Consider the following 19,537-nt stretch of genomic DNA (forward strand, 5'->3'; position numbering starts at 1 on the left):
ATATATATCTACTACAGTTTGAATGTTTTGACTCCATATTTTTTATATCTATAGATTATAACTTTGATTTAAGTAAGAAATCTATGTACACTGTTAACAATCGTGTGTATTTTCGGCATGTTAAAAACCCCCGAAAATTAACAAGGCCACTCTTTCAATTTGAAGGAGAGCAGCTTAGCTGTCATGACGTTTCATTAGATCAACTACAAACAGCTTCGACGAGGGATTAGGGGGAAAGGAAATAAACAAAGACATAGGCGAGAATGACTCCAATCTCGACCCTCAATTCTACTCTGTGTCCAACAAGGACTTAGAATTATAACTCCGCAACAAATCCTCAAGGTTACTCTCAGGCTTTTATGAGCACACACGAATGGTCAATCAAATTTTGAATATAATTGAATGTAGTAGAAACGGGAAGTTTCAAATAGTGACAACGGGTGATGAATCGAAAATTAATTTTTCAGATCACCAATTCTAAAAAACGGGAAAGCTAAAAAGTACACCTCCATCAACCTACTTACATTGTACAACCTGACAATTTCTCGTTATCATAATTGAAGATGGGCACTTATGTATACTTCAAAATAAAAGTACAAGTGCCTTACAACCTGAGGTTAACTGCATAATACCTATACATATACATAATTCAATCATTTCTAACATTGCTATATAAAAAAAATCAGTTTATAATTACAGTTAGACCCTAAATATCATGTCGGGCCAATGAATCAAATATTTTAACTGATTTTTTATGCAGTTATAAGTATGTATAAGTGTTGGGATTCGGTCTGAAGATCTTAGATCGGTTTGAGATTGTTATGATCTTTAGTTTTGCTCTAAACCGATTCTATTCATAAATTGTTGATGACGTCAGTTGTGTTTCGAAATTGTGAGCAATGTAACTACAATAACTTCATATGAAGTAAAAAATTTGTGCAACTCAAAAAGCAATAATGGGGAGAAAATTGGTCCGAAAAATTTTGATCTTATCCAGTGGTATATGATTTTATTAATTTCAGTTTTTTCAAGACTAAAACAAGAGGTTTTTTGAGAAAATTTATTTAATAAAATTATCTGAAAATAGAGCTCAACTCTAATAATGACCTCAATACAAAGACTATAACCCTTGCAAACCTTGACTATGTAGTCAGAATCAAGCTTGGTCCACTCATTCTTGATGGAAGCTTCTAGAGACTGAATACTCCTCTGAGGAGTAGCTTACACCCTCTTCTCCAGACTCTCCAAGATAGAGTAGTCGAAAGGGTTCGCGTCTGGAGAGGTGGTGGCAAAATGTTGAGATCCCAAATGTCCGGAAAGTTGTCTCTCATGAAAGCCCAGGTCTTAGTGCCGTGATGGCATCGAGCTCCGTCTTGAGTGAGAACAAAGTTTCCCCCGAACTTTTCTCTGGTCCTATGTAGCACTTTCTTATCAAGAAGTTCGATATAAACATCTGTATTGAGCCGCTCCTTGCTCACCTCAAAAATGGAGGGAAGACTTTGCATGTGTCGGCTACAGCGCCCAAGACACTGGTGGCGGTGAATAAGTCCCTTGCACGATAAACAGTGGTACAGCTGCACCCAAACTCCTTAGATATGGCTATGGGGGACATCCCACGTGAGATAAGTTTCAAAAATTCACTCCTTAGTTGCTCAATTTTAATCTTTTTTATAATAAATCTTGATTCACAAAAACTTATCCATCACTGAGTTTGAAGATAATTGACGAATAAATTTCTGATTTATCAAAATTTATATAAAATTTTCCACTAGATTAGATCAACCCTGTAAATGTTGTGACCAAATAAATTGCTTCACAATTTGAAAACGTTTAAATTTCAGTCTATGGCCTGAACTGAAATATCGGTGCAAATCGGTGTAGAAAAAATCACTTAAGACAAGTCTCAACACTAGTATTTATTCAGTCCATTCAATTTAATACCTATCTATCTTTAAAAAAGGATAACAAGTTGAGCATTTGCCATCCCAACTCATAGAGGGTACAAATACAAAGGATAACTCTTGATTGTTTAGATTATTGGGGAAGTTGGTATAGGATTTATGTATCACTTTTCAAGTCACTGAAACAGATATGAACTTTTCAAAGCTAAAGCTCATCAAACCTTATCTCAGGTCAACGGTGTCACAAAAATGCCTTACTGTTCTAGTCATCATCACAATCTACCTCAAAGTTGCTGAGCAGATATCATACGAGAATGTAATAAATAACTTTGCATTAAGGCAGGCAGGGAGGGTCAGTCTATAGATTGCTTTTTTGTTGTTTATATACTTCTTGATCAAAGTAAGTATGAATGTATTATATTACCCTATTATTTTGATTGTTAATATTCATTTGTATTATTATAGGTATGACTGTACAGTATGCGAGAAAAAATATCGTGGACTTGATTAAGTGGACTAGATTTGGATGAAGTCCGTACCGTATGCCCATATTATGTTTTTCAGACGATTTCGTATTTCTGTAGCATTTTTTGGTTCCGTACTGGTACGGAAGTGTGGAGATACGCTTTTGATACGGACTTGCCCAGCTCTGTTATTCTGTCATTTTTTGGGAGAAGTCGTTATAAAAATTGCGTTCTATATGCCAAATTAATTGAATTTTACGCTACATAACTTTTTGAACGCCCCTGATATCCCCCCATTCAAAAAACAAAAACAGCTCCATATCTTAATGTATAATGAGCACACTCTGAAGTCTAGATTCTTAGAATAAATCTTCTTAATCCTTCATTATGCAAGCAAAAATTAACGGTGAATAAAAGAGAATGATCGAGGTCATGAACATGGAACATTTGCATTGAAGGAATAATGAAACTTGTTTGTCTCATCAGGGATCCACATATGATCATTAATTTATTACCCTTCCTTGGGGTTACAACCATAATTAAGAATACAATTTATTACCTCTCTTTAGATAGGTTTTGCATCATCATTTTTCTCAAAAAACCTTTTAAACATTTATAATTTATTAAAATGAGAAAAAAATAATTAAAGTGATGCACTTTAATTAATTCGATCAAAATGTTGTATACCATACTTTTATGTCATGTATATTCATAAAAGCATTGATGGAATACTGTATTTTGTAGGTTAATTAAAATATACCTCGTTTATAAAGGGTCTTTGATGATGTAAGGATATAATTCTATTTATAGTTACTATTCATTAATTTTCTTTGAGTCATGGGGGAAAAGGGATTGCTTAGGGGGAAATCCTTAAGAGAAGGGAAAGTTGAGTAACTTTTTTTTTTTAAATAATCCAGGCTTGAATATTGAGAGAAAAATCAACACCTTTTATGCGTTCCATTAATTTTTGAACACCTGAGTGTGGAAAATCTGTTTTAGTTGTTCCTTTTGATTGTTCCACCATAAAAAGGCATCCTTTAAACCAGGACCAAGTGGTGAAATGACGAACACATGCTCACTTTTGATCAAATTTAGTGAGCTATACTAATGAATCAACGGAAATAAATCAACAAATGAGCATCTATATGGAATTTTTTCTAAAAAAAGTGTGAAGGTGTCCCAGCCGGCAATAATCATATATGCTCGATATTTATATTAATGATTCTATAAATATCTAAACTTTTTTTTTCACAAATTATGTTAATCTTAATGAAAAAAGTTTATTTTCATATTTCGGAATCAATTGAAAAGAAAAAAAACCTTTGATCTGAAGCTGTAAATGGCTCGATTTAGAAATGAGACTCAATATTGGAGGTGGATTCAGTCTAGGCCCAAGCCTGAATGCCCGCCGTCTAACAATCATTTTGCCAAGTACCTAGTCCGAACCTTCCAGCCCAACATTTATTTCTAAAGTAAAATAATTTCTTTTCAACTAATCGATGACGTCATCCTCGATTTGAAACTTTATGAAAACTAAGCTGACGATGACTTTATTGATTATTGGTATGTGTTGCACTTTAAATATGCTTATTAATATGTAAAAATTCAAAATTAATGCCTTTTAATGAAATTTGATTTTAGTGTTATTTGACTTCATGAATTAGTTATTACATTCTGATGTTAAAGTATATTTTGTAGTGATGGGACGATTAAAAAAAAAAAAATTCTGATTTCGATTCCGATGCGATTCTGGTAAAAATGAGCGATGCCGATTTCTATTCTTTAATATTTTCAAAAATAGTTAAAAAATACAGTTTTGTAGTGAGGGTCGTCTACAGGAACATATGTTATGGGGGCTTGGTTTTTGAAAAAATTGGGGAAAAAATAAATTTCAAATATTAAAATTTTTGAAAAAATAAATTTCAAATATTAAAATTTTTGAAAAATAAATTTCAAATATTAAAAATTGGGAAAAAAATATTCAAATCTACAATTTGATATTTAAATTTTTTACAAAAATCTAATATTATTCACAAAAATTTCAATAACCCATGCCTATTCTCAAAAAATTAAGTTTTTAGTAAAAAGCTAAACACCTTAATTTTTTTTTTTTTTTTTTTTTTTTGGGGCTATTTTTTTCATAACTTAGAAATAAATAACTTAATAATAAATAGACAAATACCAGTAATAAATAAAAATCGGAATTGCATTTAAACATTATTTTCCTGATTCCGATTTAAAAAAACTTACCGATTCTCCGACTCCACTTAATCGTCCCATCACTAATATTAAGCTCTCATGAGTATATCCACCTCTATTTCTACATATAAAAGATGTAACAACAACATCCGGGCTTCAGATTTCCAGATTTTTACCAAACATACCTTGACAAAATTGAGTAATGATTTTTGTGGTGATATATACATAGAAACATGTGCCACAACACCGCCATAGAATCAACAACAGAAGATTTCATGAGTATATATTTAATTGCCTTTATTGTACAGATTGTTATATTTTTACCCAAAAGCCCATGGAATGGCCCAACACTCGACATGTAGTAGCTCGAAGCCCAATATTTATTAGTCGGATCCACATCTACTCTATATTATAACTTAAATATTCCCTCAAATAGAAAGTTCACCCTATAAATAAGTTAAAAGCAATTATGAAATCAATTAGCAGCTCTTTAAAATGCTCATTCTTGAATCATCATCAATCAAAAGTAAATGAGGGTCCATCTCTGTCTGTTGTATAATCATATCCTAAGTAATAACGGAACTTACATTATTCTATAGTTATGAAACTCACACATAACATGTTTTTATGAACTCTACGTTCACAAATTGATAAGGTACAGTTATGCCTCGGATTGCGAGTCACTTAGTTATCAAGTATTTTGAACAAAGAGATACCGTTTTCTATTTGATAACGATGCTTCTTTTGGGCGATTGGTAGCAAGTTTTCCCTAGCTGTGTTGATTCACAATGACTAAATGATTTCAGAGAACGCTTATAAAAAACAAAGGCCATTCCAGGGGCGCCTGCAGGATTATATTGATAGGGGAACTTGGTTTTTGGAGTTAGATTTTTTTTATTCAAAAAATTAAATTTTTTGCAAAAAAAATTCAAAAATCGACTGCTATTGACAGAAAATTGTACCTGTTGGAAAAAAAATTCAAAAATCAACAGCTTTTCACAAAAAAATTCAAAAATTAAATTTCAAATATTATTTTCTTTTTGAAATTTTTTTTCAAAAATCCAGAGCTATTCACAGAAAATCCGTAGATATTCTCAAAATTTTTTTTTTTTTTTGGAAAACAATTTCTAAATCCAAAGTTGTTCTCAAAAAATTCAATTTCGATTTAGTAGTAGGTCTTTGACTCATTCATCATATTCGTAATGCAAGTATTCCATGCTCCAAAAGCAAGGTTTAATTCCTTCATATTCTATAAAGCAGTTTTTTTCAAATGGAAGGGGGACGTGTACTTGAGATTTTGAAAGAATATTTTACAAGTGGTGCATCAATTAAGGTAAAAATACTTTGTGCTGCTAAGAAGTACTTGGGTTAAATAGATATTTTACAAGTTGTACATCACTTTAAAAAAAGGTTGAGAATCCCTGTAATAGAGTTTAATATGAAATTAGCAATATTTACTGTTTTAGTTCTAATTACACAGAATAATCATTTAATCGTTCTCGTTTGAAAAATATGTATTCATAGTTGTATGTACTTACAATTTTTTTCATTTCGGTCTGAAGTGTTTCTTCTTGACCAATTTGGAGCAATATTTTAGCCAAGACCACAGTTCGAAATCGTTTTCAAATGATGGACCTTTATCCTCCCATATCAGGTTATACAAATTTTACCATTTGAAACACTTAAAACTTCATATGACGTCATTGTCATTGCGATACTCACATCAGGGGATTATATATATATATTTTTTTGTGTGTGTGTTATTCTGATACAAAATTTCAAAAATCTATAGACGTTCAAAAACAATTTCAAATCAAATTTCAAATACAAAATGTTTCAAAATATCAAAAATTCATAGCTATTAACAAAAAATTGAATTATTACTGAAATGTGTGAGGACACCCATGCACATGGGCGTCATCAACAACTCATTTAATAAATAGGTTTAACCGATTCTTAAATGAGTCCTATCATGACTGATCTTTTTTTGAGACCGATCTAAATGGTATGTTTGTATATACTCGGTACTGAATTTTTTTTTCAGTGTTTAAAAAATCATTTAGCATCCAAAATGTTGGGTTATAATTGAATTTGCTCATTTTCAAAAATTCTAAACCCACAGTTACTCACAGAAATTAAATTTTTTGAAAAAAAAAATCCAAAAATTTAATTTTTTGCAAAAAAAATTAATTTTTCTGGAAAAAATAGCAAAAATTAAATTAGAAAAAAAATTCAAATATCCAAAGCTATTCGCAGCAAATTAATTTTTTTGGAAAAAAAATTGAAGATTTTTTTTTTTTTTTTTTTTGATATTGGGGGCCCCTCCTTTCCAGACCCCTGCCTTATCAATGCTGTTTTTAACGTGTTGATTGGTAGAGTTGGAAATAGTTATTGATGTTAAGCTGTGAGTAAATCCCAACAATTATTTAATTTTAATTCTATAGTTGAATGACTAACTAATTTCAACTTATTTAAAGTCTTTTCAGTTACATTTATTTGGGTTGAAAGTTTGATAGAAACAATCAGGATAACGATATGTGATATTATGACAAAAAAGAGTTTCTCTCTTTAAGACAATATATACACATACAAGTACATATAAACGAGTGTATAGGTATGTACAATGTAGGTACATTGATGCTAAGGGGTGGTGGTTTAAAGAAGAACAGGGTTGGGATAATTGGCCTGAAGGTAGTCTTCCCTCAAGGTCATTCCGCATTTCCTGATTATTCCATAAATATCAAGAAGTACCAGTATGTAGTACTATACGTGTTATGTATACACACGATAATTAATAATATTTGAGAGGAAAGTACAGTTTTGAGAGGAAAACACCGTTCTTGCAACACGAATATTCACGATGCAATCATAAATTATCCGTACATACATGCTCTTTAGATGACTTCTTTAATTATATTTTTAAATGTTGGGGATATACATATAATCCAAACCGAGTTTGTTCATTTGAGCATCGTTAATTTCAGCGAGTTTCACCTTGGCAACATTCATTTGAACAATTATTTAGAGGGTTGATCTTTTCTAGTGGTACATATTGTATCATTTTCAATTTTCAAGAGTAAAAATTATACGGGAGTTTTGTGTGAACATTTATTTATAAAAAATTATCTGAAAATAGTTCTCAGCTCTAATAATGACATCAATAGGAGGACTAAATCCCTTTTAACCATTGACTATCTAGTCAGAATCGAGCTTGGTCCACTACTTCTTGATGGAAGCCTGTTGAGACTGGACACTCCTGCAAGGAGTATCACAAACTCTCCTCCAGATGTGTCAAGATAAAGTAGTCCAAGGGGTTCACGTCTGGAGAGAGTGTAGCAAAATGTGGAGTTTCCAAATGTCCGGAAAGTTGTCTATAGGGAAGGCCTGGGTTTTAGCGGCGCGAAGACACGAAGGTATGTCTTGAGTGGAAAAAAAGTAGTCTCCAAACTTGTCTCTCGTACAAAGTAGGACTTTCTTATCCAGAATTTCTATGTAAGACTTTGCTTTGAGCCGCTCCTTCCTCTCCACAAAAATGGGAGGACAGACTTCACAACTCCCAAAACCATTGATCTTCATGGTTGAATTTTTTGTCCTCAAAACATATCTCACTAAAGCTGATACATTGTCTGTACGTCTGGTTGTGATGTAGTGGTTTTTCTGCTTATTCACAGTGGCATCCACAGTGAAAATTTGTCCAAATTTTTGTTGCCCTTGAAAAAACAAAGCAAGTACAAAGATTAAAAAACCCTCTTCACATGGAAGTCACAATTAGCTTGAATGCAATATGGCAGAAAGATCATTTCATTTACTCTCAAAAGTCAAAGCAAAGCAACTCAGCCCCTCCATCCCACACTTGCATACGCCCCTGCATTGTATCAATCATATAATACTGTTTATGAATTATTAATTAATTAGTCGCTAAAAATAATTGGCAATAATTTTAGTTTAGTTTCATTTATACTAATGCAAATTTGGGAGCCCAAATTACCCTGAGCAGCGTAGGGTAATATTTTCCCAATGGGCATGAGTGTTGCTTACTTTTATTAATTTGTAATCACGGCTTCAGAGAGTGGCGCCGTCTTGCAGGGATATAATACAACTCTATCAAGGATAATAGCCAATAGTGTATGAACATATTTACTTAGTTGTGGCTGGACAACCACCTCTTGAGCATTCATCCATCATTCCCCTCCCCCTCTCTTTATGCTATAGCACGTCTTTGAAAAGTTCATTAGTTTGAGGGCATTGGAGTTGGAGAGACTCCATAAATCCTGAACTGGAGTTAGAATCCATAGAGGGAATAAACCATGAATGAGATATTGGAGGAATCCTAGGAATTGGTAGTCTATCATTACACCCATCTATTCCTTCCAAAGGTTGGAGTTGGTGGTATGGATACAGGGTCGTTTGCAGGATTATATTTGGGGGAGGGAATTGGTTTTTGGATTTTTTTAAATACAAATCTATAAATTAAAATTTCTTTGAAAAATATTTCATAAATTGAATTTTTTGCAAAATTTTTAAAAAATCCATAGATATTCTCAAAAAATTCAATTTCTATAAAAAAAATTCAAAAATCCAAAGCTATTTACAAAAAGTTAAACTTTTCTCAAGACTTGTGTTCCCAGCTGATGAGGGACGTTTCTCTTTCTAATTTATTTTTCTATTTTATATTGGTCAATGTCAAAGGGGTGATTGTGTACTTTAAAGTACTCTAGGGAAAGAGCGAGTAAAGGAAAAATTATCAATTCAATCAAAAGACAAGGAAGACTATGTTCCTAACACCGTCCTTTAATATCGTGTTATTGTTGTGACGTAATCGCCCTTATTCTTCTCTTTTCACTAGGGGGAGGCGGCCTGTTCAAACTGGTGCGTGTCTGGAGGAACATGTAGCAGCTTGTAATTTTAAACCAATCAGAATTGAGAACTACTAAATCCTACCTTCCTTTCCTTGAGTGTCCACTCTTTGCCTAGAGTCCTTTAGTGTACTTTAATACGGTCACGACACCATGCGGATAAAATATATTTTTTGTTTGCTCATGCCCTATCACAGGGTTTTTAGAAAAGCCTTCTAACTTCAAATATTTATTTGTAATATAGATATGCTATAAATGACCACAGTTACCTTTATGAGATCAGATCTAAACTTTTCTGAAACACGTTTTCAAATTGGAAAAATGCAAACTTCAAGGGTAGGGTGATAGTGAACACCTCTAATCATTGATCAATATGGCTCAAACTTTATATTTCCTCCTTTTTTACCAAAAGGAACATATTTGGGTATGATCGGGAGGGGGGAAGTCAACATCTAGAAAATAAACAAATTTAAAAACCTGTTTAACGTTTAAACTATCAATAATACCTACTATATAAGTATATTCATATTGCATACTATGCAATATGAAGTTCATTTCCGTTTAAAGTAGTCTGTAGGATCTTGCCATAGTATTTGAAAAAAAAAAAAATATATATTGATCTCATTCATGACGCCAACAAAAAAGTCGGACTACTTAAAATAACATAATAATACACATCATAATCTAATATACAGGGAATCCCCGGATAACGCAGTTTCAAACATCACGGATTTAGAATGAGTCCATTTTTTGAATTCTTCAGACTCCTCGTATAGCGCGCGCGGTATATTCCCATTATTTCATGTTTTTTTATATTATGAAAAAAATATATAAAATAACTTAATACGAGTATTGAGGTAAACAAGAATTTTTGTAGTTGTTGATGAATTCGTTCATATCAGGAATATCTTATCTGTATATATATAAAATAAAGATTGTGTGTGTGTCCTTTATGCGTGTCCACTAGTGTTGGACATCGGTATGGAAATCCTAGACCCCTCTGAGACCGTTATATCTTTTGTTGGGCCGGTCTCCTAGAAAAATTCCGTCTAGATCCGCCTAAAGGAAAAATTTGGTCTAGTTTTGTCCTAAAAAAAATCAGACTAGATTGATTTTACAGATAAATTGTTTATAACATTATATCATTTGAATTTTTAAGTACAATGACATCATACGATGTTTAAATAAAGATAGATCGGATGAATTTTAATCCCGTTGTCTTTCGTGGAATAATATGATATGATATGAACGAACTCATTAAAAACGCCAAAAATTCATGTTCCGAACATTTGAATTTAAACTTCAACAGGATATAATTTATTAATTAACAATAGAATTCCAACAAAATTAATTCTACAAATAGATGTGGGTCTAAGCTCTCTTAGGGGGAATGATGGCTTCCAGGCAACTGCCAATACCTGGCATCCGCTGTGGATGTAGTCTTCTGTCATGGAACCCAAGTGCTGGCTGATAATGGCTTTGAGGGCCTCTGTGTTTGGATGAAGGACCCTTAAGGAAACTGTTTTACAATTGTCAAGGAACATAATCTATTATTTATTGCCAATAAATACTGAAATAATCGTTCTTGTTTACATATCCATAATTTATTTATTGAATATTAATGTGGAGATCCTAAATATTACCTTCCTTTCGACATGCACTCCAAACGTGTAGTCTGATCGGGCATCAGGGTTGTAGGGGGGGGGGGGTCAAAAGTGTTACAAAAATAGTTTATAAGAACTCAAAAGAGTCTCTCAACGGAGGAAATGGATTACTTTCTCCACCCTTATAAGGCTCTTTCCACCCACTTTTTTTATAGCTCTCTAGACAGTCTGGTGTGAAATCCCAAGATCTTTTGCATGGGCCCTCATGGACTTGAGGGGATTGGACTGAACTGTATTCTTTACTTTTTCTGGATCCAGTTTGGCCTTTTTGACAGAGCCTTTCTTTCTTTCCAAAGTTTCGGACTTGCTGATGGCATAGATGGTGGTCCTGCAAATGCTTAACCTCTTGAAGTGCGCAAATGGAATTTCGTTGATCACGTTCAAATGTAATTTTCTCGACTTTTTAAATTTTACAAGTACCTTTCTGGCATATACTATTTTAAATAATTTATTATTAATAAATTTTTCTTTTGTCCTACATACTAAAAAATGGCTTGGAAAAATAATTTCTCCCATTTACAGATTTTAATACTTAAAATATTCTCGTACACCGGGGATTTCAGCTAATGCAGATTTTATTGTTTCCGAAAACTGCGATAAGCGGGGGGCCCCTGTTTATAAAAATAATTGACTTATTGCAATTCAATCATGGTAAATATTAAATAATAATAATTCAAGAATAAACATATTTTTAAGAATAATGTTTTCAAACTTGTTTATGTATTTAATATTTTGATAGAAAAATATTATCATACATGCAAATATTTACCTATATATGTATATACTAACATAATATACAGAAATACATTGGATTGCGTACCACATCCGTGTTCTAATCCAAAAATACTATTAAACTAAAATTCTCAAGAGTTTTTTCCTTATAAATACTTTACAGCTATTCAACGGGTAATTGTTATCAACACGGACAAAAAATCACAATTCAAATTAGGATGAGGGGGGTAAATGGTTGTGAACTTTTAGAGAATAATTCCAGGGGAAGGAGAACAAGGGAAAACAAGTTGCAGTCTGTTTTCTAGAAATGGTTACTCTAGAACAGTGTTTCCCAACCTTTCAAATAAAGCGACCCATTTTATAAAAAGCAAGTAAGAAACGACCCAATTCTTAAAAAAAGTTATTTATACATTCATTTTCAGGAGTGCCCGCAGATGTTGGGCAGGAGGGGCCTAGATAAGACTAAGGGAAAATGTAGCTTACATTACAGAAACCCCCTATTTTATTGGTTGGCATTTTTTAGAGGAACTAAAACAAAAAAACTATCTAGAGGGCATCCGTAAATGACTTGAGTATAAACGGAGTTTGCGGGAGGGGTGTCTTTTAAAAGACGATTTTTTTCAACAATTGGGGGGGGTGAGTCAATCATAAGACGACTTGAATGAAAAATCATTATTTACGAAATCAAAATTTGTATTTTCTAAAACGTGCATAAAACGATACCCTTTTCATATACTTAGAGTGCACATGGATAGGGAGGGGTTCATTAAAGCAGTGGTTCCCAATTTTTTTGAGTTCAACCCTTAAAATATATGGCTAGAAAATGTACGACCCCTACACCTCTCATTGAGAGATGAATATAGAATTTGGAGTGCATTTTATACAAGTAGATGACTTAAAGGCCATATCAACCCTATAAAGATGAGACCAAAGGTAAATAATATAAGTTATTTGACTATATAGATCAAAAATTAAGATCTTAACATATACATATATTGAAAAAAATAAGAAATACAACGAAGAAATAATCGAATATATTGTAATATAAGCGATATATGTACTACTTGGAATCATTTCTATTATTATCAATTAATTTTTTGCGCTTAAGAAAGTCAAAATGGAGACTCACAAGCAAATAATATTATAGGCAGTATAGGTTTATAAACAAATCAAGTTCTTAATTTGACAGATGTGCAAAGCAGGTCTATTCTAGCTTTAACTTTGAACACAGCAACTCGAACCCTTGGATATAAGTTAATACGGAAAAGGTTTTCTCGCATAAATAAGTTGAGCCAAATTGTAAAAGTAAATTGAAAGCTGCTTTATGAATGAGTGGGGACTCATTCATCATGACGAAATCCAGATTTCGTCATGTAATTTAGAATCAAAGTATGTTGTTAGTGTTTGGTCACATTAAATTTCGATAAGCGCATCTTCAATGTCAGACAACAGTTGTGTCGGTAAAGGGCGTATCTAATTATTTTTTTTGTGGAGCACAATTTTCTGGGAAATACTTTATAAAATGATCCAGAAGAGACTTGTAAAAAATATGTACATTCATCATTATATAAGTCTTGATGTCAGAATTTAAATTATATTCTTCTTTTTAGGAAATTATCTCGCAACCCCCCATATTGGGAACCACTCGATTAAAAGACGACGTTGTTTAGTAAGGGTGTGAGGATCCAAAAAACGATGTTTGGGGATAGGGGTCAAAAATATTTTTAAAACTACTGAAGTTATGTATGGATATCGCTTATTAATCCCGAAAGGTATCCCAATATAATACACATAGGCAGTCAAAAACATTCGATATCCAAAGTTTAACTATATATAGATGCAAAAACATGAATGCAAATATAAGAGCCGTGTTGATATTTTAGGTGGTAATGATGAGGTTTACTCTATTGATTTGATGACTCAGGCTTTTCTTTGGCTTAAAATATTAAATCGTAGTAACTGTTTGAATGACTTCAAAGCTGCAATGGACCAGTACTTGCATCAAGTTTAAACTGGATAATAATTGTGAAATACCCACAAAATTAACTGTCTTCTAGGCATTTTAACTCGTCTGGTACGTAAACACAAAAGCAATCTTGAACAAAAATATATAAAATGAGTCATTCCACTTATTATAAATCATAAGCAGCCCAGTATTTCATTGACTTAATTCTGTGAATCATGGGTTACATATTTTAATTTCTAGGATTGATGAGATAACTAAGAATATTAACTATAGTCTCCGTCTTTTATTTAATAAAGAAAATGAAAGTCAGTTCCGATATGGTCATTCAAATATAATATATTTTTTCTTTTTTTTCTATACCTGATGGACAATTTCTCGATCTTTAATTGCAATTTGTCATAACTCCGAAGAATTGATCAAAGTAATTTATTTATAGAAATGTATGATACCTAGTGGTCCATTAAATCTGAACACTTTGAATTTTCAAATTCAGTAAGATCTAATTTATTAATTAAAAAGAAAATTTCAACAAAATTAATACTATAAATAGATCTGTGTTTGAGCTATCTTAATCATTAATGTAGCCACCCTTGGAAGCAATGATGGCTTTTAGGTGGTGGTGGAAGGCATGTCATCCTTTGCTGATGTAGTACTCTGTCATGGCTACCTAGTGATGTCTTTGAGGTCCTCAGTGTTGGGATGATAGACACTGCAGGCCTTCCCCTCGGCATGCACCCAAAAGGTGTAGTCGAGGGGGTTGGCATCAAGGCTGTAAGGGGGGGGGCAAAAGTGTCAAAAAATAGTTTAAAAGACTCTTAAAACGGAGGAGATGGGTTTCTTTCATTACAGGTGTCAAAAGTGGCCTCTTCAATCCCAAAAGGGTCTTTCGACCCACTTTTTTGATAGCTCTCTGGACAGTGTGGTGTGACATCCGGATATCTCTTGAATGGCCTTGAAGGATTGGCCTGGACTTTTTTTAAACTCCTCTGGATCCAGTTTTACCTTTTTCACAGAGCCCTCCTTCCTCTCCAATGTTGCTGACTTGATGACGGTATAGACGGTGGTCCTGGAGGGCTTAGAGTGCGCAAATGGAAATTTGTCGAGCACATTCAAGGGACATTATCTCAACTTGTACTAAAGATCACAAGTTTGTTTGGTTTTTGAAACTAATTGTTTATGGTTTAATATATCGAAATATAAATTAATTTCAACAACTCAGCCTTCCTTAATTATTGAATGAGTAAGTATTTATATTTCAATTAATCATCCGGTGATTAGTTTAAGAATACAAATGTAATCCAGATTCACTTTTAAGAAAAATTATTCAAGCTTACTTTTGTGTTGAAAGGTCATATATACAAAATATATAATAGTTTAATATGAGGGGTTAAAATGTATGTACACTGTATAGGCCTTCCCCTTGGGCACGCATTACAAGTTATATAGCATTGACACAATCACAATCTTCACTCTTTCTTCTTCTTTCTGATTCTAAATGTGAATTTCAAGACAATATAAGTAACCAATACCAAAATAACTACATAACGATATTAAGCTCTTGGTAATAAAGATAACCTGTTTATTCAAAAAAAGATGATGCAAAGTGCAAGCTACTATTATTGCGATTTTGCACTCCTTGAAAATGAACAATGCCTTTGAGTAAGTCACCAAGAAAAATATAAACATTACATTCTCTTTGAACTATGAGATAGTTTGGTTAATTTTTAAATTACAGGGTTATTAAAATGAATATTATTCGATTAACTACCAGAACGAGCTAAATGGAATCGTACTTGCTAGTTGCTCCTCGCAATCAAGTCAGCAAAATGATATCATATCAACTAGGACTCGAAGTATAAAGATTCGTGCCTTGACTAGACATGGCCTGATATCAAACTATTATTTAATTTTCGGTAAATATATATTGATTTTTGAAATGTAATTTTTTGTGAATAGCTTTGAATTTGTGTAATTTTCTGTGAGTAGCAATGGATTTTCAAAACTTTTTTCAAAAAACATTAATATTTGAAATTGAATTTTTGAAATTTTTTGTAAATAGCTATGAATTTAAAATTTCAAAAAATTGAATTTTTAATAACTTTAATTAAAATAATTTAAGATCATGTTGATCATTCATTTTGTTTTAATTATTAATCGATAAGAGAGACAAATTAATTTGAGTAAAACATATTTGAGTTATAAAACACCATTTGATCCGAGACAAACTTGACTGCCATAGTATTTAATAAATCTTATCTTGCATTTTTTTACTAGGAAAACCAACTTTGTATAGTAGCAAGGGCGTCCGCAGAAACTGGGCTGGAGGGGCTGTGTCCTACCCTTACACATAAATTAAGGATTTTTTCCTATTCAATAGAATATTTAATATTTGAAATTTAATTTTTGAATTTGTTTTCCAAAAAATTTAATTTTTGATTAACAGATTTTTGAAATTTTTTTTCCACAAAAAATTTAATTTTCTGTGAGTAGCTATGAATTTTTTTAAAATTTTGTAAATAGCTATGGGTTTTTGAAATTGATTTAATTTTTAATAAATTTAATTTTATTAATTTTTCTTTTCTTTTAATTTTTGATTTTTTTTTTTTGATGTAGTATTTGCAAAAAGAATTAATTTATACAATACCAAATGAATGGCACAAGTATTATATGTGGATACAGCCATCCCTTCTATGCTCTGAAAATGTGTTAAGGGAGGAGGAAACATGGTTGAAGCTGTTGCTTGATCATAACTGCATCAACGCCCTAAAGAGGCCCTGCAAACAATTGGTTCTTTTATCTAATATCTTACCAAAAATTTACATCAATATTTTTACAAACATTGAGGCTGAATCATATTTAAAATGGAGTAATGGATTACGGGGTCTCCTGTACATATAAATTTTTATTATTCGGTTCAGATCTATCAGATGATATAATTATGAATTTCTCTAGTGAATGGACAACTGCTCATAGAATAACTAAAATACCTTTGTCTGATTCTAATAGTACTATAAACGCTTCGGATCTTATAAAATATTATTTATCTTCTTTAACAAAAGAACCATAATCACTATGAGGTCTTTTAACCATCATTTAATAAGAGTATAAGTTAGGTTACACTACATTTTTTTATTTCTGTTGAGATGTTATTTTTTTTGTAAGATTTTAAAGGTCTAAAGAGAAAATTAATTTAAAACTATAATGTTTATTTATGTTTTATTCTAAACACAAATTTTCTTTCTTTCATTTAACAAAACTGTAGACATTTTAATTTTTTTAGTATGTGTGTGAATAAATCAAGACCTAGTTGAAGAAAAAAAAAGAAAAAAAAAATATTTGAAAATTTAATTGATTACAAAAAATTGCGGACGCCCTTGAGTACTCTTTTAAGAAGTAAATAAGTGTTGTTGTAGAAAATATGACCTAGAACGAGAGTGATTTTTTTTTTTTTTCAGTTCCAACCTGAACAGGGTTATTTTATATTTTCTAAAACTGTTAACATTATTAATTTAAGGATAATATCCAAGTACAAAGTAATCCCTAGTGCATGTGTTCACAAAGCACAAGGAATAACAATAAGGGTTTCCTCAGAAGTTATACGTGGACTTTTTTATTTTAGTTCGTGGCAAGTAAAAAAGTAGTCGGGAAAGTGTATGATGGTCTGTATATAGCCCGTTTTTCTATATAATGTATACTTTAAATACTGTATATATAAAGGCGATTTTGAGTTCGAATCATAAGTGTCAACGTCTATTAGGTACGTCAAATAAACATTGAAAATAAGTATATAATTACGGATGATTTTTAAGTAAAACATATTTTTAAAAGACAAATTTATCGATATTTCACTTCTGGTGTAGTTTATCAGAATTGCCATTTCTAAGCCCAAAACACTCTATAAATTTCAATTCTACAACACGCCGTTAAATTATATATATTCTGTAAAACCCTTTGTACCTATATTTCTGATTGGATGAAACTGTATTGTATAAGGTGTGTTGAAGAACCAATAGTGTCACATAAACCAAAAAACAAAACAAACAAAACAAAAACAAAAGTACATCTATACAAGTCTAAAAATGACCCAATATTTGTGGACCTATTCTGGACTAGTAAAAAAAAATCTACTGTTGTGGGATAATGGCTAATTGTACGACCGTCGAGACCTGGATAGTGGATATAATATAATAAGTCATGAATCATGATTGCATTCAGAGAACAACTAAAAGTTATCCTTAAAAAATCATGGAACATAGGTATATATAGTAATACAAATCCTGTATATAATGGACATATTAAAAATTAAAAAAAAAAAAGCCATACCGGCTTCATGGCCTTCCCGTTGGAGGCCACGAGACCCAACATCATCACCGAAGCAGGGTGCTTTGTTGTTGCCACATAGCGGTGCTTATCTTGCACATCTCCAAAGCTCACAACACGGTCATTTTGCCTGTTGAAAACAGGATGGACCGTAAAAGTTTTTTCATCTGAAAAAAGGATGATGCGTCCAGATGAGCTCTTGATATCATTCAAGATTTTCTTGGCACGCTCAAGTCTGACTTCTCTCTGACGTTCAGTTACCAGAGGGCGTTCAGTACGCCTCAGGGACTTTCCTCCAGCCCTTTTCAATGCCCTTGAAACAGTCGATCTCGACGTTCCCATCTTTCTGGGGATGTGGGCAATGGACCTGTTGGGAGTCCTCTTGAACACGGCCTTTACTTGCCTTGTTGAGACAGTGGGCTTTCTGCCAGCCCCAGGGGAATTCTTGAGATCACCCCCAGCCTCCAAGCGCTTGGAAATGTTGTAAATTGTCTTCAACGAGGCCCCAACCTGTTCCTTAATGTTGTTATGAGGCACTCCCGCTCGGAGGAGGGCTGCAATTTCGATCCTCCTTGTTTCCTGATTGGACATGGTCTCACGAGTGGAAGTTGTTACGCTCTCACAGGAAGGATTTTTGTTTATTTTAACAGTAAAAATACGAAACAATCAGATTGGTTGCCACAAAACCTCTTAAAAAGTATATTTACATCATTGGTAAATAATTTTGCACGGCGTGGTATATAATGGGCATATTAAAAATTTAAAATAACAAACAAAATCAACATGGTAAATCCCTGACAATTGAAGGAATGTTTTGGAGGAGCTCATCTACAATCAGCTGTAACAAGGGAGGAGGCGGAGAAGGAAATAAACAAATACATTCGCTAAAATTACTCCTATGCCGATCCCCAATTCTACTCAGAGTCACATAAGGACTTAGAATTATAACTCAGCAACAAATCCTCAGGGGTTCGCTCCGTCTTTTATGTGCACACACGAACCTTCAAACAGGTTTTGAATATAATTGAATCTATATAGGAAAGGATGTTTCCAACTCAGGAATTAAATATTTATGACAATTGCTCAGGAAAAGAATATTCTTCAGATTACAAATTCCAAAATAAAAATGCCAGCTCAAAGAATTATACAGGATTTACATCACTAAACATGACTCACGAGCAGAGCTGGGCATGCCTGTATTAAAAGCGTACCTCCATACTTCTGTACCGGTACGGAACAAAAAAGATGGTATGGTCATACGGATACGAGCTGTCTGAAAAAATGGTATGATCTTAATTCAAATCTAGTCCGTACCCGCACTTTTTTTAGATTACAAACTTTGTAGCTCATTTTTTATATTGATCAATATTTCCCTTCATTCATTCATGACTGTATCTAGGAGAGGGGGGCCATGCTATTGGAGAGGGAAGGGTGC

The sequence above is a fragment of the Lepeophtheirus salmonis genome, chromosome 14 (assembly GCF_016086655.4).
Source record: "Lepeophtheirus salmonis chromosome 14, UVic_Lsal_1.4, whole genome shotgun sequence".
Classification (NCBI taxonomy): domain Eukaryota; kingdom Metazoa; phylum Arthropoda; class Copepoda; order Siphonostomatoida; family Caligidae; genus Lepeophtheirus; species Lepeophtheirus salmonis.